This window comes from Artibeus jamaicensis, unplaced genomic scaffold (assembly GCF_021234435.1).
Source record: "Artibeus jamaicensis isolate MK-2021 breed Jamaican fruit bat unplaced genomic scaffold, CSHL_Jam_final scaffold_1019, whole genome shotgun sequence".
NCBI lineage: Eukaryota > Metazoa > Chordata > Mammalia > Chiroptera > Phyllostomidae > Artibeus > Artibeus jamaicensis.
Window position 1 is genome coordinate 16,296,508 of NW_026522025.1, and position 23,447 is coordinate 16,319,954.

The window sequence follows — 23,447 nt, forward strand, 5'->3', positions numbered from 1 at the left end:
GGGTTATTTTCTCCAGCAACCTTCCTGAATGAGAATCGGTTAATGAATATGATGTCTCCCTCCTTCCCTAAAGCCCAGACTTAGAAAAGACAACCGACACCATGCCTTAGTGAAGTAACTCGCAACCTTCCCTAGCATGGAGACAAGTTCTTGCCACAAAAAACAAAAGCCTTTCCAGGTACTCAGTAATCGTAGCTGTCATTTTAGCATCTGTTGTGTGAGAAGGTGCTTCATGCACACTGACTTTGTCCAGCTGAGACATTTAACATGACTTCATAGTGTCTTTATCACAAAATTCCATCTGAACCGCAGACAGCCAACAGGTGAGACATTCAGTCTGAGTCCACACTTGCTTCACATCTGGATCTGCAAACCCCTTGCAACAAATCCATCCCCGTCCCCATCTTGGACCATGGTTTGGGGACAAATGGTGTATAAAAAAGGCAGGTGACATCCTAGATAAAGGGGGTCTGGCATGATTACCCAGATCTCGGTTCAAATTCCAGTTCTCTGATGACCAGCAATTTAATGATAAGTGAGTTACTGAAATTCAGCACGCCTCAATTTTCTCCTTGGTGAGATGTGAATAGTAATATGATGTTTTCAGCTTTAACTGAGACTGAGTCTATCACATCTAACACCATATCCAGCACAGAACAGGTCATTAATAATATTGGGAACTGGGTAGAAATAGGAGTTTGTCTCCACTCAGACACACTGGCTCCCATGGGGGTGGACCTAGTAATCTCCGTTCTAACCAGCCCTCTCAGGATCCTGGTGCTCACTAAAATTTGAGAAGCACTGCTCTAGAGTTAAGTGGGTTTCAACTTTTTTATCTTGTAGACAGAGGAATCCTCTCTTCAAAAGGGACCTTATTCCGAAGGCTGATTTGTGAAGCAGGTGAATTTGAAACAGCTCTGACGGTACTGGGTAGGGAGAGCTCCAACGTGTCAGCTCTGGGTCCCGCCTCATTCCCTGAAGCCATCCCAAGGGACTTCGAGGACAGGAAACAGTGGTCTTTGGCATCGTTACAGACGCTACAATTTTCGGTGGCACCATGCAAAGAATGAAAAGACTCAACACAACATTAAGCCATGCAATCCTAATCACAGGGCAAACCCTGCTGTCATAAAATAACACTTCCCTGGGTCCTAAAGGGCATCTACAACTGAGCCAGTTCGCACTGCATGACTGACTCCACTATTGTACATGCTTGGGGACAAACTTCTGACCACCTCGCTATCTTCTTTGGCTACAGCCTGATGTTTCACTGCCTGCAGCCCAGAGGAAGCTGTAACCCACTCACCTGAGGTCAGAAGGTCCATTTAATCTGTGGTAACAAAAATACATTTTATGCCCTGATCAAAACTCGGTGGCACACTTCTGTAGAAACCACCGGCCAGTGAGGTGTGGGTGCACCAGTGGAGAACTGCTACCTGGAAATAAGTTCGAGAACCACAAAGGCAGAGGCTATAACCAAAGAGACTGTCCTGAGGGGCTTTTATTTGTTCACCAGAGAACATACGGTACCACGTATTCCACATGGGACTTTCACAGGCTGACGTGAGAAAAACAGCAAAAGAAAGATACAAGCCAGTAAGAGCCACAGTTCTTGGGGGAGGGGGAGAAATCTGTTTTGGTTTCTCAGGTGAAACAGCGGAGTGTGAGTGATAGGTAAGGAATGCCTAGTTAAGCAAGATTAGTATGAAAAACTAGCTTCCACTGATCAAATCAGTTATCTGTCATCGGTACCGTGACTTCCAGCTCATGTTTCACACAGGCTGTTATGACCGGCTCTACTCTGACAATGCAGATAACCTTGACACAGTGAGTTCGCCAACTGCTGCATCTAAGAGAAAAGAAAGCCCACTCATGACTTGTATCAAAACCAAAAATATTTTGAGCCACCCAAGACATTTTTTTTTAAAGTTGCCACAAGAATTTCTTCTCACTAATTTTCTAGTTTGAGCCTCTTTCAATATCACCAGGGGGAAGCTGGGAAGGGTACGAAAAGGGGAGTTAGAACAGGGGAAGGAAGGTGGGATGGAACAGATATCAATGTCAGCTGACAGATGAGGAAACTGAGGCACTGGCAGACTAAGTGCCCTGCTAAAGATCACACTGCTGATCAGAGGACAGTCGGGTCCGTTGTCATAACGAGGTCTTGGAGACAGATCTGGTCCAACACCCTCATTTTACAGAAGAGCCACCTTTCATCCAGAAAATGGGGGTGACTGGCCTCGGGTGACTCCCCTGCTTTGGCACAGGCGAGCTGTACCTGAGCAACTGGAAAAGAGAGCCCCTCACCTGGTAAGAATGAGGTAGGAGGTAAGAACAGGCCTTTTCTCCTTCTTAATGTCTCTAAAAGTTGGGCTGTCTAAAATGATAACCACTAGCCACATGTGCCTATATAAATTTTAATTTTAATTAAAATTAAAGAAAGCAAAACACACTTCTCCATTAATTAGTCACATGTCAAGTGCTCGAGGGCCGCGTGTGGCTGGTGGCTACCGCACAGACCAGACTGAACACTTCCATCACTACGGAGTTTCCTGGCACAGAGCTACGCAGCGGCAGACCTCACGACGGGGATGTAGTCGGGCCGGACAGGCAGCTGGACTGGAACCAGGAGTCTCGGGACGCCAGCAATTAGTTCTGTGAACTCAGGCGAATCTCTGAACCTCATTCCCTCATCCCCAAAAAGCAGAAGGTGGGCTCCGTGTTCACAACGGCCTTTCTCATCCGTAACATTCCGTAGTTCTGTACCTGGCGCTCCAGCTGGCACATTCCTGACTGCACCTAATGTTTCTTTTCGAGGGTTTCCATGCTGGCCCCTTAACAAATTAGATCTCTGGTGTTCCCCAGCGAAATGCAGTCACGGAATGAGAATTGAGCAGCATCTTTCTAATTACTTCACGGGTTGACGCAAGAAATAGCCAAAAGAAAAACCTCTCCAACGACGCCCCAGGAACAACTTCTGAAGATACTATGGAACCTAGCCCCTGTGCCCTTCACATAGGACCTACACGACCAATTTGTTGGGGTTTAGGACCAGAAAGACAGTGTATTTCTCCAGAAAGCTGGTAGGTTTCCTTTTAGCACTGAATGAACCTCCACTGTTCACTCTGATTTGAGAGAGGACAGGGAGGGGTACTGGACAGGCAGGGCATCAGACAGGGAAGCATCAGTCAACACTAAGCCGAGGCCCCGTCTCCACAGCACCTGGAACACCGACCTGTCCCCTGCAGAGCTCCTGATGGCTTCCACGGCCGTGGCTCTGCCCCACTGGAAACATACTTTCAACAGAGGCCACATCTCACACTTAGTTTCACACTTAGTACGGCCAGAATGATAATATGTTTAAAATTAAATAGTTCAACGACCTTCCCACTACACTACATTGTAGAATGATAAAACTTGGACGACGGTGAGAGTAAAACACGTGAACCGCAAATCAATGAGCTGAACAGACTTACTTCTCCTGGCAGAATTCGCAAAAGGCTGGCTTAGGGGGACACTGGCATGCGCCGCCCACCATTTTCCCTGTCAGCCTCTCCAATTACATTAATTAAACTCCCAGGGGGCATCTTAATCTACTCAGTGTCAGGCACAGTTCTATGTATGTTAACTCGGGCCTCACAGTAACTGCAGGAAAAAGGCACATGGTCATCTCCATTATCCAGGAGATGAAACTGAGGCACTGAAAGTTTAAGTCACTTGCTCAAGGTCACAGAGTAGCAAGTGGCAGAGTGGGGACTGGTCTACCTCAGCCAGGCTCCTGCTCTCTGCCGTTACACAGCGTTGTCCCACCTTGGAAAGTATACATTTTAACACCTTTTTAAAAAACATTACAAAACAGGTAAGCAAATTTTTTTTTTAATTGTATTGCTAAGCCAACACCCCTTCCCACTGCCAGCCCTGAGCCATTCCTATTTAGAAATTCTGGAGAATGCCAACCCTTCAATTCTGTCACTTTCCCAACATTTACCCTAAACTTCCTTAACACTGTTTTCTGGTGAAATGACCAAAGTGCCTGCATTTGGAGCAACGACCAACTAAAGGCATAAAAACACTGAGCAGAACTAGTCCTACCTGTGACAACTCCATACCTAACAAGGGCAAGTCGCAGATGACACAAAAGACAACGGAGTCAGGAACCGATCATTCCAGTGTTTGCGGCTGTTATGAGTCAGTTGAACAACAAATGTGCGTGAGTGATTGCTGGGCTCTTCAACATGGTACGTGCCAGGAAGCAGTTCCACCTTCGCTACTCACATAAATGCTGACTCTGTAAAGCCTCAGGTTTTACTGTGCTTTTTTTATGTTTTATATGCTGCTGAGGACAATAAAAGAAAAGTCTCTTAAAGGGACGAGAACATTAAATTAACAGTTACTGAGTTTAAGTGTATGTGTGTTCTCTTTTTTAGAACTAGAAGGCTGTGTTGTCTAGTCAAGAGGGTACAGGTTTGCACTCTGACTCCTGGGCTGTGCAGCCTTGGGCAAGTTACTGAACCTCTCTGAGATGCACTTTCTCCTTCAGTAAAATGAACTAATTATAATTTATGGGGTTGTAGTGCCTGGTCAAGAGCAGGCACGCAGAGAAATCACTTCCCTCTCGCCCTCATCATCAGAGTTGTAAAAAGTGAAGTTACTATGAAAAACAAGCTGCACTTCTGAGATTTCATTTTTCATTTTTATTCAGTTACGACCATAAGAGTTCCCAAGGGACTCTCGGTTTCTGATGCTTCTGGGAAGTGGTTCCATACAGAAGGCTTCTAGCTCTCAAGAGAAAATCTATGTGAAGCTGACATTCAATCCAAACACAACCTTGAAAAACAAAAAAAGTATTTGTATCCAGCAAAACAAATCCACAAACCATTTGCATGAATGTGAATTTCACAGGACACCTTCCCTCACAATTTTTCCTTTACTAAGTGTCTGATAAAAATAAAATATGCTACTGGACATAAAACAAAATGAACACTGACCCCTAAAGCCCTCTCTAGTCAGACTTCAAAACCCTACAGACGGCCTGCAAAAACAGTACCGTGCTCTTAGGCTCCAGAGGATGAACCTGTGACGCTAACATCACAGAATCCCAAGATTCCGTTTTTTCAAGAAAACTGTGCAGGAGATGATATGACTTGCCTCGGAGAAAGAGTTCTTGGCCAAGGCTCCTTGTGCAGACACGCAGCGCATCCCCAGAGTTGTGCTGTTACAGTAAGGGCGGCAGCCAACAAAATGGGCACAAAAGGTGACAGCTCCTTCAAGGACACTCCTGTTGCCACCTCACCGGCTGCGCCGTACAAGTACGTCCTAACAAGTAGATATACTAGTAGGTAGAGGAGCTGGGTCAGACGGCTTGACGGGAGAGCTCAGCGTGTTTTGAGGAAGGGGCTCTGTGGGCTGACACTGACAGATTCGTGCTGGAAGGAGGCTCCCCGACCCCATAATTAGAGCCAGCACCCCTCAAACTCCTCTGCGGCCAAATCACGATGTCCCCTCAAGTCAAAGATTTCCACCGCAGAAACTCAGAATCAACTCTAACAGCAAGAAGGCCACCCTCCTGTCACTCCCCACCCCGGACTGGGAGCATGACGCACCTGGGAGCTTCCTGAGAGATGCTGCCCTCCGGGCCCCACGCCAGAGGGACTGACTTCACAGGGCTGGGGTGCGGCCAAGGCTTCGTGGTTTTCAAAGTTACTCCCTGGCTGATTCTAATGTGCAGATGAGTTTCCAAACTACCACCTCGGTCCCTTCAGTTACCCAGGCTGCCTGAGCCGCTAAAATTGCCTTTAAGAGTTACTCTTTTTTTCTAATAAAAGATTTTTTAAAAGTTAACTAATGTACGAAGTCCTACATTTTAAACTTTTCTCAGTGGGAAAGGTTGAGGTCAAAGTCGCTGGTGTGAGTTCACCCCTTTGTCCTGCCTCCCTCACAAGTGATTAGAACACAGACTCTATTTCCTGGGTGTAAAGGGTACCCACCCCTTCCAAAGAGGGTGGGGAGGGAAATGCATCAAGACATTTATGGAGAGCGAAAGAAGTATAAGGAACAGCTTCACTGCCCTTTAGGTATCTTTACAAGAGCATTCCCAAGTCTCCAACCTTTCCCTACTCACCTCCTCCTTCTCAACTCACCAGGCCCTCTAGTCTTCATTACAAAGTATTCACCCTTAGACAAGGTCCTCCCTTCCCCCTCCATTCTCATGAAGCTCCCTGCTCCAGCTCAAGCCACCGCTGTCTCCCACCTCCACCCCAGGTTTCCAGGTGAGCCCTCCCCACCAAGGGTGTGAACTACAAACACCAATGAGGCAGCAGAGAGCGAGCTGGGTGGCAAGAGGGTGTGCCACAGGGTCCCTCCAGGCCTGCTTCCTGCCCACTCAGCCATGCTGGTACAGGCAGGGCCTGGGTGACGAGAGGTTCTGAGCCTGGCCAGCACCCACATGGAACCCCTGCTCACAGGGAAACTGGACAAGGCTGCACCAAACAGGAAAACAAGAGGCGTGCAGTTCCAACTTCACCTCTGCCATTTGCTAGCTCCATGCCCTAGGATAAGTAACAAAAACTGTGCAGAAAGAGCCTCAGTTTCTCCATCTGTAAAATGGAAATTAATGTTTGACCAGTGTTTTAGTCCACCGAGCTGCTCTTACAAAAATACCAATGACTGGGTGACTTGTTTCTCACCGTCACGGAGGCCAAAAGTCCAAGATCAAGGCACCGGCAGATTCAGTGACAGGCTGGTTCTGGGTTCGTTGATGGCTGTCTTCTCACTATGTCCTCACATGCTAAGATGAACAAGACAGCTCTCGGGTCCCTTTTATAAGGACCCTAACCCTACTCCACTCTCATGACCCAATCCCTCCCCAAATTCTTCCCCTCCTGGAGGTTAGGATTCCAACACATAAATCTGGAGGGACATAAACATTCAGTCCATAACAACAAGACTCCTCACAAGCCCTGCTGGAAAGAAGCGCTCAAAGTTGGATTATTTTAATACAATATAAATTCTCTAAACATTTATTGAGTCTTCTCTACACTGGACACTGCCTGTCACTGGCAACATAACAATGCAAGAATGTCACTGACATTCAAGGGGCATAATACATCCCGAGGGGGAGACAGAAATATGGCAGGCAAAACTATACAGTTCAGCGTGATGATTGGCTGAATAGCATACCACTGGAAACCCAGACCAGGGAAAATTTAAATATGCCCAGTGATGAGGGTAAAAAAGAGATCAAAAAGGTACCAGCAACTGTAGTATCACCTAACGTCTACGCAGCTGCAGGTGTCAGACACTGCTCTACACCCACTGTGCAGGCAGCGATTTCAGGCAAGGCCTCAAAACAGCCTTGTGAAGCACACAGGCACTGTTATCCCCATTTCACACATGAGGGTTCTGAAATTTAGAGAGTACTATGGTATGAATATGGTTTGAAAATTCGAGTTGAAATCCTAAACCCAAACGTGATGGTATTAGGAGGCGGGGCCTTTGGCAGGTGATTGCGACTTAAGAATGGATGAATGGGATTCGTGTCCTTACACAAGAGACCCCCGACATAAGAACTCAGCGAGAACCAGAAAGTGAGCTCTCCTCAGATGCTGGACCTGTGGTGTCACGATCTTGGGCTTCCCAGCCAGGAAGAGAAATAGAAATATTTATTTCTCTAAGAACTTCAAGAAATAAATTTCTGTTATTTATAAGCCACTTTATCTATGGTATTGTTATAGCAACCTGAACAGAATTAAGACAGAGAAGTAGTTGCTCAAAGTCATATGGCTGGTAAGTGGCAGAGCTGGGCCTGGGCCTTGGCCTTGGGCTGGATCTCAATATCGGGATTTGCATATTTTGATGACACTGTATCTACTCTACCTGTGAAACCATTCTGACCTCCTCACGCCCTTGCCCTTGCCCCAGCCAAGGCAAAGGCAGGCACGCCCTCCTTTGTACTTCCACACTTTGCTACTCACATTGCTGTTTAACATGTTTACCCTGGTGTCACTAAGTGTCTGTGTGTCCGTCACCCCCATTAGCTTGGGGGCCCTTTAGGACAGGAATGGAATGCAGCTAGTACCCAGGACACAGCTGATATTTAATACATGTTTTCTTAATGAATGAAAGAGAGAATAAAGTTATGCCAGGTTTCAAAAGACAGGCAGGAATTCACTGGGTAGTATGGGTGAAACTTTCCCCAAAGTAGAGGAAGTACCTTAGTCAGCCTATGTCCCCAGAGTCTGGCATTTATTAATAAATGAGTAATAAATTCTAGGCAAAGGAAACAGTGAGAAAAAATCCAGAGATTCAAGGGTACACAGTGAGTATGGGTAACTTGGCCAGTGTAAATTAACTAACAGAAAGGGTGTGTGGGAACACAGAAGTGCTTCTCAAACTATCCGTGGTGAAAGATTAGTTTTTTGGCTTTATTTCTAATTCATCATGGACCAATACTTTTATAAAATGCAATAAGAGCAAACTGTTAGAAAAATGAAACGTAAAATGCAAGTCCAGTTTTTTATTAGATTCAAGAGATGTAAAATGACTGTTAAATTGCCATGAGAATCTCTATGTACTCTCCGCATGGGCACACTCACCTGGCTGCAGAGCATGAACAGCTCTGGCTGCAGACCCTGCACGCTCTGAATGGCTGTGGGAGGGGGAGGGATGACGTGGGGAGTAGTAAACATGATGAGCTCCCGCTGTGCTGTTGAGGATAATAACGTTTACTGAGGGCTTTCTGTGTGCCAGGCACTGTCCGAAGAACTCCACACACATTAACTCACTCCAATGCCACCATATCTGTGACTTAGGTGTTATCATCACTCCCATTTTACAGACAGGAAAACTGAGACACAGCAACTACATAATTTTTCCAAGATTCCAGAGCTTATAAGCAGCACAGGGAGGCCTTGGATCTGATCAGTGTGAAACCCATCAGTACGATGCCTTTGGGAAGCTGTGAGACAGAAGTGACATATTCAGGTCTCTTTTAGAAAAACCACCCTGGTGGTGGTGGGGAGGGCAGAGGTCAGCTAGGAAGCCACGGCCGCAATCCAGGTGAGAGGCAGTGAGGGTACAGAGCAGGCACGGGGGCTAGTTAGCAAGCAGAGTGCAGGCACTGCTCGGGAGTGAGAGGTGTCTGAGCTGGAGGGAGGTGAAGAGCAGGTTCCAGGGACTCAGGGGTTCAGAGCCTGGCTTCCTGGGTGGGTGGAGACGTTTGGCAATGACTTCTTCAGAGAAGGGAAGAAGAAAAGCACATTTTGATGAGAAGATAATGAGATGGTTCTATTCTACCTGAATTTGAAGAGCCTAAGACAGACAATCTGCAGGTGTGTCTTGATAAAACTCCAGAAACTGATCTTAGTTTATCAAATTCTGGTAATTACTATTTTTATCCAGTTCTGCTCAACCACTTTCCTCCTTCTTTCTTTTCCCCTTTGTCCAGGTAATACTTAAAATGATTTAAAAAGAAGACATTCCCGGCCTTCTTTCCTTTGAAAATCACACACAGTGTACAAAAGGGTTCTGGTCGCCCACCCAAACTCTCACTGAGGAGGGAAAGGGTAGTGTTTCCACACCACCAAGCGATTTTTGACACCAGCCAGGTATCCTAAAATTGACTCAATTCTGACATCACCTACCTGGAGATATCACCAGATTCCACAGGTTAAGGGCCCAATCCTACGAGGCTGCCGCTCCCACCCCCAAGTGCAGACACCGCCACAAACCCAGGCCATCGTCACCTGAGCTTCTCACACACCAGCTACACATCGGAAGTGTGCGTGACCCCCCTCCTTGTACTTGATTAAGCTAGAGTGGCTCACAGAACTCAGAAAACCCATTTACTCACTAGATCACTGATTTATTACAAAAGGTATTAAAGGATAGAGATGGACACCTGGATGGAAAGATGCGCAGGCAAGGTATGGGGAAGGGCACTGAGCTTCCGGGCCTTCTCCGGGCCACCACGCTCCCCTCATCTCCTCCTGTTCACCAACCCAGGAGCTTTCTGGACCTTGTCCTTTTGGGTTTTTATGGAGGTTTTATTGCATAAGCCTGATGAATTAAATCATTAGCCACGAGGGACTGCTTCAAACTCCAGCCCCTTCCCTTCCAGGAGTGGGACTGAAAGTTCCGATCTTCCAATCACACGGCTGCTTTTCCTGGCAAACAGCCCCTATCCTTCAGTGTGGTCCAAAAGCCACCCCACTAACAGAAAAAAGATAACTTTATCTCCTGACTTAAGAAATTCCAAGGTTTTTAGGAGCTCTGTGCCAGAAAAGAGAGGAAGATTGTGCGTGCGTGTGTGTGTGTGTAGATCTTATTAAAAATAAAAATATCACAATATTGTTCACAGCTATATCTCCACAGAGTGGATAACTAATATGTACTTTTTTGGGGGAAAAAAGATCATTTTGTGCTTATTAAAAAAAAAAAAGATGGTGAGACAGGTCCTTAGCATTCAATGAGCTGAACAGTTAGTTACTAGCAAAGAGCTATCTGTCTACAAGAGACGCCTCTTCCCTGTGTTTCTCCTCCTGCCGGGAGACCACCCCTCCAGGCCACACACCTGGCGGACACCTCTTCCTCTTGCACTTTTTCACACGGTATCACCAGGGACTGAGGGACAGGTCACTTGGCACTATGAAGACCACTCACTGAAGAATCAGACAGACCTGGATTGAAAGCAAGATGCTACCACCACTTACTACCGTGCTGTGAAAAAGTACACTACCTCTCTGAACCTGCTGCCTCACATGTAAATGCAGCCAGTGTGACCCACCACAGAGGGCTGCTGCACGGCAAGAGAAAGCATCCGTAAAGCTCCTAGCACACGGGGTGTAGCTGTCACTCAAGGGGTTGCTATTTTCATCACTGTTATCCAATCAACTGCTGGTACACTATTTTCTCTCAGTGTTTGCCAAATGCATTGAACTGTGAGAATAACTTCAACTAAAGTTAAAAATGATGGATATTCTGTGAGCACTATGATAAATATTAATTACAATGATAATAGTTAACACCTGACTGCTTACTATTAACAGGCTGGATGCTTTATATACATTAGTAGGTCCTTTATTCCTAAACCAAAGTTAAAGGTAGTATTTTGTTAATTCTAAGAAGCATATTCTGTTCACATTTGAACATCCCTGATATTGGACAATTCTTTGTGATAGGCAGAATGATTCTCCCACAGATGTTTATGTTTAATCCCTGGAACCTGTGAATACGTTCTGTTTCATGGCAAAGGGACTTTGCAGGCGTAATTAAGGTTACAGATCTTAATATAGGGGGGAGTAGCCTGGATTATCCAGGTGGGCCCAACTGAATCAAATGAGCCTTTACAACAGAGAATTTTCTCTGGCTAGAAGCAGAGAAATGGAGCAGAAGGGGCCCTCAAAGAGATTCCAGGCATGAGAAGGACTTGCTGTGCTGTTGCTGGCTCTGAGATGGAGAGTCCAAGTGCAAGGATCGGAGAGAGGTTTCTAAGAGCTGAGGGTGGCCTCCAGCTGACAGCCAGCAAGTAGGCAGACTTCAGCCCCACAATGCAAGGAACTGGACTCTACCAATAACCTAAATGACCCTGCAAAAGAATTCTTAACAAAGTTCCCCGATGAGATTTCAGATGTGTGAAACCCGGGGCAAAGGAACCAGACAAGCCCACGACAACTTTTGACCTACAGAACTGTGAGATAATACACACGTGTTGTTTTAAGCTGCTCAATTTGTGGTAATCCATTACAGCGGCCATGGAAAACTAATGCGCTCTTAGGGTTGATGTGGGTTATAGTTGAATGGGCAATTTTTTTCTTTGTGGCACATAGGATAATGGTAGGTCTCATAATTGATGACATCTTAGATTTGTAGAAATACAGTGTTATTATCTCTATTTTGAAAATGGGCGAGTCATCTAAGAGGTCAGATGACTTGTCTAGGTGACTCAGGCTGCAAGCCTGAGCCCTACACCACCAGGCACACTGTCAGAGAGCATGAAGAGCTAGAAAATCCTGCTAACAGGCCAAAGAATGGCTAACGTGACTGCCCCACACCAACTCCACCCAGGCACGGGGTTCCTAACATGTTCACTACGAAGACCTAGCCGGGAGCCCAATTCAGCACTTAAATGTCACGGAAGGTACCTGCAGTAGCATCTGACCATCAACGGAGAACCTCAAGGTGCTAGGCAACGTACTGGGGACAGAACAGGCCATGAGCCTGTCCTTACAGAGCCAATATAGTATAGTGGGGGAGACCAACACTGCAGTAACAGAAACAGAAGCACTGGAAGAAAAAGAAAGCATCTACAGAGTCGAAAAGCAATATTCACAAAAATAATAATCCACATTTTCAGGAGCTGACAAGAGGGCAAAGCTCTCCTTTCTGGAGCTTCCATGAGCTGCTACTAACTGTAGGAACTCTGAGGAGAGCTTTTTGTTATCTCTGTCCTGCAGTTTTCTTGGGGTTTCTTTTTTGTTTGTTTGTTTGTTTGTCTCTGATGGAGTTGTAGGCTCATTTTACATAGGCCTCGTATGAATTTCTAAATGCAAACCAAAGAAACCAGAGTCTGTGTCCTAGCCCATAATCTCTCTCTCTATGGATTTCATTTTTAAAAAGAGGAAAATTATATTATACCGGCATCCCAAGTGCTGACTGAAAGAGCACCTCAAAAAGAAAGATGACTCGGCAACTCCAACCCCACACCCACTGTCAAATCCTGAACGCTGGCTGGTCTCCTTACATTGTGCTTTTACTTTCTCTTCCCTATCACCTTGGAAATGGAGTAAACGACTGATGGTGAGATCAAATGGAGAACAGGAGCCCAATTCAGCAGATTAAAAAATGCAGCATGTATAATCTTTCAAACGATGCAAGTAAATGGAAAACTCAAGATTTCTTAAAAGATTTTTCAGAAAATACCATTGGAATTTATATATTCTGAACTTCTCTCTCTTGTTTTTGTCTGAGAGGGAGAAATTCTAGACTAGAGGATCAACCTCATACTGGTTTTGGAGAAGCCCCAGTTTAATAACGCCATTAGCAGACAACTATTTATAAATCAGACATTAGCATTTGGCATAAACCCCTACTTTCCACTTCTCTCGATTTTGCACTGACAATTTGGCAGACAACTTTACCCTTAGGCCCAAAAGAGCCATCACATTCTTAAGTCTGTATTTAAGAGATTTTGACAACAGTGTAGGCAGGAAGCTTGCTTCAGGAGGAAAGGTCAACAAATGCCTACAGGAGAATCAATAGGTGTGCAGAGTGCACAGGAAAGGATATCTTGGGCTGCCAAAAAGTCCGTATGGTTGTCTCTGTAAAATAAAAGGCACGTTTTTCATTTATACCAATAACTGTATTGATCTGGATAGTCTGAGTATGTCAGCTATCTCCTGCTATTGGTTTCTAGTGGTTAGAGGCCAGGGATACTGCTAAAGATCTTCTAATGAATAGGACAGCCCCACAACAAAGAATTATTTGGCCAAAATGTCAGGAGTCTCAGGAAACTCAGCAAACCACTTTTGACAAATTCGATCTCAGTCACAGAACCTTCTCCATACACTGCACACATTTTTTGTGCTTTCAGTTGTGTTTTTACCTTTCTTGAAATAATAAAGCTTAGTATGCCAGAAATGTTGAGTACCTTCTCCCATCTTCAATATTAAAATGGCTGCACAAAAATTCACCAATTTTGGATAAGTTTTTTTTTTAAGTGCACACTGATATGACAGTTGTCACAGTACAATCTAATAAAATTGTTTTGAATGAAGTTAAAGACAACTAAGCACTACTAGAGCCATCATACAGAAAAAACTAAACAAACTTTTTGGCCAACCCGATATAAATGGTCCCCAACCTCTACTTCATTCATCATTTGAGAAATTCAAATAACCTGAAGTTTCCAGTTCTTCCTAACCAGATTAGGAAAAATAAAATGAGATGACACACTTCTTGCTGGTGGTGCTGGTGGTGCTACGGGGAAACAAGCCAACCAGTTCACTGCCTGTAAGAAGGCAAAATGAGTCAACCCTTCCAAAGGGGGATTAATGGGCCCTGTGATTCAGCAGCCCCACTTCTGGGAATCCACCCTTTAGGTACACCTCCACAAAAGCAAAATAACTTATTACATCTTTAGTTGATGCAGCACAGTTTATAATAGCATAAGACTGGAAATACTCCAAAGGTCTAGCAATAGGAGTTGGCCAAAAAAACTATGGTACATCCACACAATGGAAAACTATTAACACTGAAGGAGAGACAGAGAGAGACAGAGAGACAGAGAGAGAGAGAGACTTCGCTATGTGCTGAGACCTCCAGCACATATTGCTAACTTAAAAAAGCAAGAAGCCTAGCTGGTGTAGCCCAGTGGATTGAACGCAGGCCTGGGAACCAAATAACCACAGTTCGATTCCCACTCAGGGCACATTCCTGGGTTGCAGGCCAGTTCCCAGCAGGGGACACATGAGAGGCGACCATACATTAATATTTCTCTCTCTCTCTCCTTCCCTTCCCCTCTGAAGATAAATAAATAAAATCTTAAATTTTTTTTAAAGCAAGGCATACAAGAGTATATATAATGTTACCTTTTGTGAAAAAAAACAAAGAACAAAAATATATATTCTTATTTGATGGTATTTACAAGTTGCTACTTGTGGGGAGTATAGGAAAGGCTTGGATGGGGTAGGAGCAAGACTTCTCAGTGTGTATCTTCTACTAGGATTGTAAGGTCTGTTAACACCATATACATGTTGCCTATTTTAAAAAATGAGGAGGTTTTATAATTTTCCACAGGGGTGTGAAGGACAAGACCATCTTAGAAGACACAAGGCCAAGTTTAGCTCAGGGGTCTGGGAAACTGGGTTGAGGCCAGTTAGTTCTCAAGTCGACATCGATAAATCAGAGAAACCTCAGTCCAGAGTTCAAGAGGTGAGCACAGTGAACGTGGAAAGTTGAACTCTGCCCTGGTTTATGTTACCTGCTGGGTATGGTTATCCCTTGGCCCCCTGATATGTATCAGGGCCAGAAAGAAGTCCAGAGAACCGTGAGTAAATGGGAGGCACTAGGGTTACCTCCCAGGCTGCACACCAGGAATATTTATTTACTTTCTGGATTTGGACAGTAATGGTGGAAGCATGCCGCTCATCATATATTTATGTTAAGAAAAGAAGGCAAAGCATGGGCCAGAATATTCTGCTTAATTCAGCGGAGAACTATTCCTGAGAAGTGGAGACTCCTGGAATTTTGTAAAATTAAATCATGCAGTAAATGCAACAGGTAAGTTTACTATCTAAAAAATTCTGTAGGGAATCCTTGTTAGGAATTGTTATCTCCAGTTATTTCTGTTCTGGGAATCGGAGTTTGCCTGAAGAACGGCTGCACTTAACCAGATTCAATGTGAAAGACATTCACCTTTCTGTGCCCGTGGGCAATTCCCATAAGGTGCAGCCTCTTCAAAAGACAGCAGAAGACCAAGGTCCTAAGTACAAACCCAGGCCTTTATCCTCAGAACCACCACCTTAGCCATTTCATCTACTAAGCACGGCTGATCCTACCTGCTGTGCAGATTGCCTCCCAGGAGAGGAGCTAGGAAAGGGAAGTTAATTCTGGGAGTAGGCTTTCTAAAGGATCAACTTAAAAGAGAAAGTATGCAAGAAGCATACCAGCTAGCACTAGGGGACTGGTGGGGTGGGGTGGGGGGTGGGGGATGGGGTGGGACACACACAAATTCCCCTAGTTTTTGGTAGCTTCAGTAATAAGGCTCCCCGCTTCTTACTCCCTAAACTAGAAAAATCTTTTTACACAAGAAGCAGTGCTCATAGGTAAGTTCCAAAGGCTTCCAAGGCCATTGTCTTTTGCATTTTGTCCCCAGTAGAGGGCCCACAGTTGGTCAATAAATAACAAGAAACCCTGTGCATCTTCCCAGGAGTCAGCACTGCAGTCCAAGGGGTTCAAGACGCCGGTACGTAGCAGGCAATGCCAAGCATGACATTGGCAGTCGAGTAGCAGTAAGCAATGTCAACAATACCCCAGGGGCTGATCTTTACCTGCCCTTTAGGAAATGATGAACTGAAGAGGAAGAAGCCTGTCACAGGAAACACAGGCTAGTGAATGAACATTTCCCATCCAATACAATTAGTTTTATATTTTTGATTAAAAAAAGAACAGTGGCTCATGTACTTGGCTGGCATACACTGCAGAGAACATGGCTTTACTCCTCAATTCCGCTGACATTTATTAAGCACCCACAATGTGCCATGCACTGCTGGCCAATGGCATTTAGAAGGTGACTATGGCTGGAGGAGCTGTGGGAGGCAGAGCTACTGCTGACCACATCACACCTTTGTGTAAGTGAGAAAGAGGCAACCCCTCCTAGTAGACACCACCTTGAAGGCTTGATGGCGTCAGAAAGAATTGCCCCTTCCTTCTGGAAGAGGCGGTTTGAGTCCAGGACTGTTTTTTTTTTTTAGCAGATCTGAGCTCACACTTACCTCCCTGGCCAGCACTCTACTGCAGTGAACAACCTGTACAAGAGTTCAAGGCAGCCCTGTCAAGAAGTAATAATCCAAACCTTCTGCTTCTTGGCCAGACATCTAGCCCTCCCCTGACAACCGTCTAAGCAGCCAGTCATGACCTTATTCACCCACGTGAAGCCCCATGGTCTCCTATGCCGGCCACAGTCTAATAATGCAAAAGGTTTTGGCAGTGTAGGTGCAAGGCAGACACCAAATCTGCTGGTTTCAACACTTTTCCAATCTGCCCAAGATTTTGATTCCTCACTCCATCTTTGGGTTTATTTATTTAGCTCATGTTGAGAGCTAAACCATGTTGTTCCTCTGCAATAATTTCTCCCTGAAAAACAGACACAATCTGAGGTTATCACAAGCTTGAGGTCTGAATCAAAGGGTCCCAGTGGGGGCTGAGGGTTTAATGTCCAGTGCTCAGGGACATCTTGGCTGGTAATCTGCAGCTAAATAAAAGCCTCATTATTCTATATCAGTAAAGTTAAGATTCCACCCTCGAAGGGTTCACGTTGGTTTGCCCTACGCCATCTGGAATAAAGGCAACTCTCCACACACAGAATGCAAGAGCGGAGAGGACAACTCATCCAGAACCCCGCTCAGTGAGCATTTGTGATGACCCAGCCCGAGTTAAATCAAAAGATATGCTTCTCTCCTGGATCAACAAAGGGGACTCTGTGTCAGTTATGTGACACTGACTACAAAGGGAATGGTAGTCTATTCTGTGAGAGAGCACATGGGATGTAATGGCTTCTGTCCCTCTGGTTCCAAAGTCACCTGCTTGTAATCAATGAATGTGAAAAACTACAAAAGATTCTTAGCAATTGATTCACTACGGGAGACTTAACAGAGATTTTTAGTTCAGCTATTAATTCTCCAGCAGAGTTGAAAGTATCAAAAGTCTTAAGAGTCTGCAATACCCTGGTTTTTATTATACAGTAATCCTCTGAAATGCAGATCCATTAAAAGAAGACAAAAACCCTCCTTGTCAGAGGATGGCAACCAGACACTCACAGCTAAGCACTTTAATAATACCCAATAAAGCCTGACATGATAAACCAAACATTTAAGTGACACAGAAATGATTTTCAAGAGACTTGGCAATAAATGAATAATTCAGCTTCAGGTAACCTTTAGTCAAATCACCTCCACTCTCTGCCCGGGACCCAAGCCACCTGCTCACTATTCTCCTTTCATTCCCAAGAAAGGAAAAGTGTGGAGGACAACACCTGTTGGTATGAGCTCGTTCTAGAATAGGAGTACTTAGTAGGCCAGTTTCTTCACCTGTACTCTCAAGCCCACTTTGGGAGTCCAGGGATTCAAGAGGCTGACTTGGCAGACCACTTCAGGCCTGCTGGGTCTCTGAGGTAATTTCGGAAGTTTCCACTTTTATGGCTGAAGAAGAATGAGACCAATGAAAGGCAACAATAATTCTCAGTGGGTCATCTCACCCCTAAAAAGGGCTGGACATACCTCCACCTCAGCTCTGAGCAGAGTGCTTAGTGAATGGGACCTGCAATCAGAACAACTCTGGGTGGACTTCTGGTCTGGCCACAGAGGGAGCCTCAGCTTCCGCATCTGGGCTGCTGAGAAGACTGAGCAAGACCACATATGTTAAGGGCTTAGACCCGGGCCCAGGATATAGAACAGCTCAATAAATAGTGTCATACAATTCTGCTGAAAGTATTTTTTATCTATTGAACTTTCCTGTTAAATTAAGTGCACTTATGTCTTCCTCGTGGCTGTCTTCCCAAGTATTTGATACGCTGAAGGTGCCATGAGCGTGTAGCTTATCAGTGCAAGGCCTGGATCTGGGAAGTGACAATTTCCAGAACTCCAGGTTGGTAGACTTGGTCTGTAAGCAGATGCTAATTACAAACATACAGAGATAAACCTGCAAACTTCTGAAAGAGCCTCTCTTTTACTGCTAAACAATTCTCACTACCAAGGTTCTGACATTTAACTGCTATGTGAGTTGGTGTTTTTTCTAAAACAACAATAAAATTCTGGTATTTGTAACTAATAAGCCAGAATTGTTACTGAGTAACTTTTACATGAATGGGTTATTTTTTATTATATATACACATGGCTCACTGGGGGAAAATGGGGCAGGGGAGCACCACAGTCCCATCATCCATCTGTCTATATTTTCTTCTAGACTTTCTTTTTTACGCATACGCTTTTTTTAACCTGGCTATAATTATAACAATGCGTTATAACCATGCACACTGTCCTTCCCCTACTTAATCTAGCGTAACATGGATTTCATGGATTACTGACTTTTTAAAAAGTTTCTAATAAGAAAGGAAAATAAGATTGAGATCTAGGAGAATTAACTTGCTGAAAAAAACTAATACTGCAATCCATTTCATATTTAAAAGATGCAATGACAATTGCCTAATTATATTCTCTTACTTCATAAGCACTGCTTGGCAGGATTTTTTTACTAAGATTTTTTAATTTTTGGGAATATTGAAAGTTTGTATAGTTGTTTTCTTGTTACAAAACTAATACATGCACATTATATAATATTCAAAAAGAAAATTTCAGTAAGTAATAATTTAATATTAATGGTTACTGAACATAAACTATGTATCAGGCACTGATCTAAATGCTTTAGCTAGATTAACTCATATTCCTCACAACCCCTCATTGAAGTTCAGAGATACTATGTTAACTTGCCCATACTTTACACACCTAGAAGTGTAAGCCAGGAATACATCACTGTGCCATAATGTTGTAGGAGTCAAAAAAATCAATACTTTATTCAGTCAAGTCCTCTCGGCTTCGGAGTATAGTGTGATAGACAAGAAATGATTCATAACAACACTACACCCTTTACAGTTATTTTAAAATATTACAGAGCACCATCTCTGTGTCCCTGTGGAATGACTAGGAAAATGAGAAGTCATGTGTGGGCTGATTCCCATCAGCTTGATCCTATGTAGCCGACATACATTAAGAAAAAAGCAACGGGCACTGAAAAGGGGTTGTTTTTAAAGATGGAAGCACTTTTTAAATTTTGCTAATGATCCAATGATATGATGAATAGATTCCCTGAATTAACTGAACATGCATTTCCACAAAAGTTTATGTAATCAATCATAATGTTCTATAAAATATTTATGAAACACTCCCAACCAGCCTTTAACACTACTTATGGCTTATCTGTTGGCACTGGACATCAGTACACGAAAAAGTAAATAACTGGATCCCCTTGGGTCATGTTTCTTCCTACGTTAATTAAAAGTCATACTTGGTGAAAGACAAATACTTCCGTTCCTTGTTTAATTTCCTACCCAGGGCTAATAAACCGGACTATTTGCAATATAAATTATCTTTACATTTAAATATGATTAAAGAATGTTTCTGACTGCTTAGTTCTAAAAACATCACACATCTGTAACCTGAACAGTAAAAGCATGTTAAAACTATTAATACATTAATCATAATTATTCGTATCACTGTGGTAGAAACATGACACACATATATAAGCAAATATTTTACATATCTCTCTCTATAAAATCAGGCACATTCTTTGGAATTTAAAATTGCAATATCCAGGGCTTCCCGGACATTCACGCTGCCATCTTGTAACTTACCCAATAGCCTGCTGCTGGACTCGGCTAGATAAGTAAAATATCTAATAACTCTGAACATTAACTGTGTGCTAGCTACAAAGTGTTTTCCAAAGATTGCTTCACATACTTTCATAAAAACCCCAGAAATAAAGACTGCCATCATCCTCATTGTACCAATCAGACTAAAAAAGGGTAAATAATATTTCCATCCAGGTCTGTCTCTGCCACCAAAACCCATAACACAAACCACTGTTGAACTGCTTCTCTTCCAAATCAGGCCTTGGAAAAATTGTATTTAACTCCCACGACTTTCCTCCCTAGAGTATGCTTAAGCTGACATGTAAAATTAAAAAAATAAAGATAAAAACCCAACGGGCACCCAGTTACAAACCCAACACAATAAATGACATAATTCTAAATGTGAATTTTATTTTTCTCCCAGAGAGAGGTTTTTCAACAACAACAACAAAAACCTAATCTTGTATCAGCTAACCATTTCCTCAAGTGTGCTCACTGTGAAGCCCTTAGCTGTTACAACTTGACAAACCACCTATGTCCTTCAACAAGTGACAACACCAGCCCACAAACCTCATTGTTCGAGAGCTAGTCTTTCAAATGTGCCTGGAGCTCCCTGCATAAAAAAATCTTTATATTCCTTTTCAGTCTCTTGTGAAACACAGATTCACATATTTATGTCTTTCTATACAAATCTAAATGCTGTTGGGGTTCAATACCAAGGGAAATATTTGGATTAAATACAGTAAAAATATGACTGCAAAGTGTAAAGTTGCAGTTCTTACACTGTTTAGCATTTCTGGACCTACACCAAGATTTTATGGGGCTAGTTAACTGTTAGGGAACTCAAAGGGACTGAAGTCCCTTTGATTCGAAAGTCCTTTTATCACTGAAGTCTTTATAAAACGTTTGATTAATTTGAAAAATTGTGGTATGTCAATCACGTTTGTTCATTGGAAAGGGGACTTGATAATACAATGCATACAATTTGCCTTGAAAATAGAAACAGCTCCTTACTTGGATGTGATTGTTTTGGCAATACTAAAACCCAACCCGTCACTCGAGTGCTGCCTGCCTTCCTGGTTCTCCTAGGTGAGGGCCGCCATCCTGTGCTAATTTACACCGAGAGCTGCAAGACACCAGCAATAGTGCACTACAGTGACTAGCACTTTAAAAAACCAGGCAAACTCCGCTTTTAAAGTAGAGAACTCACAGATACAGGCCCTGCCTCTGACAAGATGCAAAAGATTCATTATAGACAATCTATTCAGACGAAGCTACAACAGCCCCAGGAAATATAAACAGTGTCCACAAAGCCGGGGGTGGGGGATAATTGATGGGAAGGAAGCTGATCATGTGAAGTTTCTCAAACTCCACAAGGTCTAATAAATTCCCAGCTTGTTTCCATTCGGAGCAGCCATTAAACGTGCCCTGACACGCGGGGACAGGGGACCTTTTTTCTCTCCGATTTTTGTCCATTTCCTTCTCTATGCACTTGTTTGTATACATACAACCACACCCGGACAGGGGTTACCGCAAGATGACAGGCTTGTCAATTCCTTCTCTTAGATTTCCTGTTGTCCAAAGTTTTACTCCAGGGCGGTGATTTAACGAGAATCACGAGTTCTTTTCCGAAAGTTATGAATGGTTTAAGTCATGTTTACAAGATTCAAACGTAAGGCAAGGGACAAGTGAGTGTCGGGAGACTTTCGCTACGGCGTTTGAAAATTTGCTTTAGTTGATACGCCTTAGTTAAAAAAATTTTTTTTAAGTAAATTAAAAAGGAAGTCACCCTGATCCACGAAATAAGTGCCCAGACAGTACTTTTGTAAAAATCACGCAAGATTCATGCCTGAGTCGTGACTTCCCCATACACCTATTACCTGTGAATACGGTCTCCGGGTCACCCCCTGCTCGGGGGCGCCTCGCGGGGTGTGAGCTCTGGATCTCCGTCTGCGAGCCGCTACCTCCCGCCGGACCGCAGCGCCCAGCGGTTCCAGGGCTGCGCACCCGCACCCGGGGCTCGTCCCGAGAAAGAGCGGAAGAAAGTAGGGAAGAGGGGCGTGGCGCGGGGTCGCCCCCGGAGGCCGGCTCTCCTCCGGAACCTGGCACCACCGCAAAGTCGGGGCTGGGAAACCCGGAGCCTCCCAGCCCCAAACCGAGCACGGCCGGGAGGTCGAGGAAGCTAGCGAGCAGGGAGACCTTTACCCCGGCTCCCGGCCCCTGGGATGGTGGCCGTTCCCCGGCGGGAGCCCTGAAGGGCCCCCGGCTTCCCGTAGCCTGCGGCTGCCGCCCGTCGATGCAGGCGCCCTCGGTGCCGGGTCGGTGCCGGGTCGCAGCGTCCCTCGCCCTCCCTCCCCTATCCCCTTCTCCGGCGCCCAGTGCCCCGACCAGTCCCCGCCCTCCGGGACACTCTTCTCTCCTTCCTTCCTTCCTTTCTCCGTTCCCTCCCTCCATCTCGCTTCCTCGCACCGGGAACTCGGAGGCTGCCCCGAACTGGCCGGCCGACGCCCAGCGCTGCGCCCGCGCTGTGCCCCGCGCTGTGCCCGAGTCTCCGCGGGCAGCCGACTCACCACCTGAGTCTTCCGCCTGGTGCTCACGCGTCTGCCGATGCGCTGCCCCGCCGCTGCCGCCGGGCACTCGGTCTCTAAGGGATCCTGGAGACGGCTCCGAACTCTCCTCCTCCTCCACCTCCTCCTCCCCAGCTCCCGCGTCGTCGGCTCCGCCTCGCTGGAGGTAGGCGGGGCGGACAGCCCGACGGGCGGGGCAGCGGCCCTGACTCCTTCCTGCGGCCCCGGCCCTCCCTCTGCCCCCGACACCCGGCTGTTCCCGGCTCGGCCGCAGATCACTGGCAGTGTCCCGGCAAGCAGAGTGGGGGAGTCGGAAGCAGTGAAACTCCTCAAACGTCTGTCCGCCTTGGCCATTCCTATTTTTCCCTCTCCGAATTTGCTGAGGCCCTGGAGTTCAAGTAGTCTCGGGGACCCCCACTTCACGATGTTCCAGGGGGCTGCTCTGACTCCTCAGAAGGTTCCTTCCCGTGCGAACGCCTCGTCAACCCTGATGCCAACAGTCCCTTTGGGCCGCGAATATGCGCGCTGCCAACCCCCTACACCAAAGTTAGGCTCCGCTCCAGGAATTTCTTAAGAAAACAGTCACAGTAAAATTTAAAGGGCCCTGGGGCCACAGAGTGATTTTGTTTCCCAGAAAGTGGAGATATAACTAGGGATTGTTGTATTTGAAGTACATTTACCCCTTATGAACTTTACCCCCAACTTTCCCCCATGAAATTTTTTTCCGAATGCCTAATACCTGACAGAGTTCTGCGAAATGA

At 45.1% G+C, this 23,447-nt stretch overlaps 1 protein-coding gene across 3 annotated transcripts in view; it reads right to left on the reverse strand.

Moving 5' to 3' along the window:
• GNG12 (G protein subunit gamma 12) overlaps positions 1-22,846 on the reverse strand; it is a 121,373-nt gene extending 98,527 nt beyond the window's left edge. Inside the window, exon 1 of one of the 3 annotated variants that reach the window (XM_037145313.2) lies at positions 22,690-22,846. The gene's annotated coding sequence lies outside the window, so the exon portion shown is untranslated. Of the gene's footprint in view, positions 1-21,999; positions 22,076-22,588; positions 22,670-22,689 lie in introns of those variants that run through there. The other 2 variants (XM_053655493.1, XM_053655494.1) reach the window with 2 other exon arrangements.
• Positions 22,847-23,447: the final 601 nt, after the last annotated feature.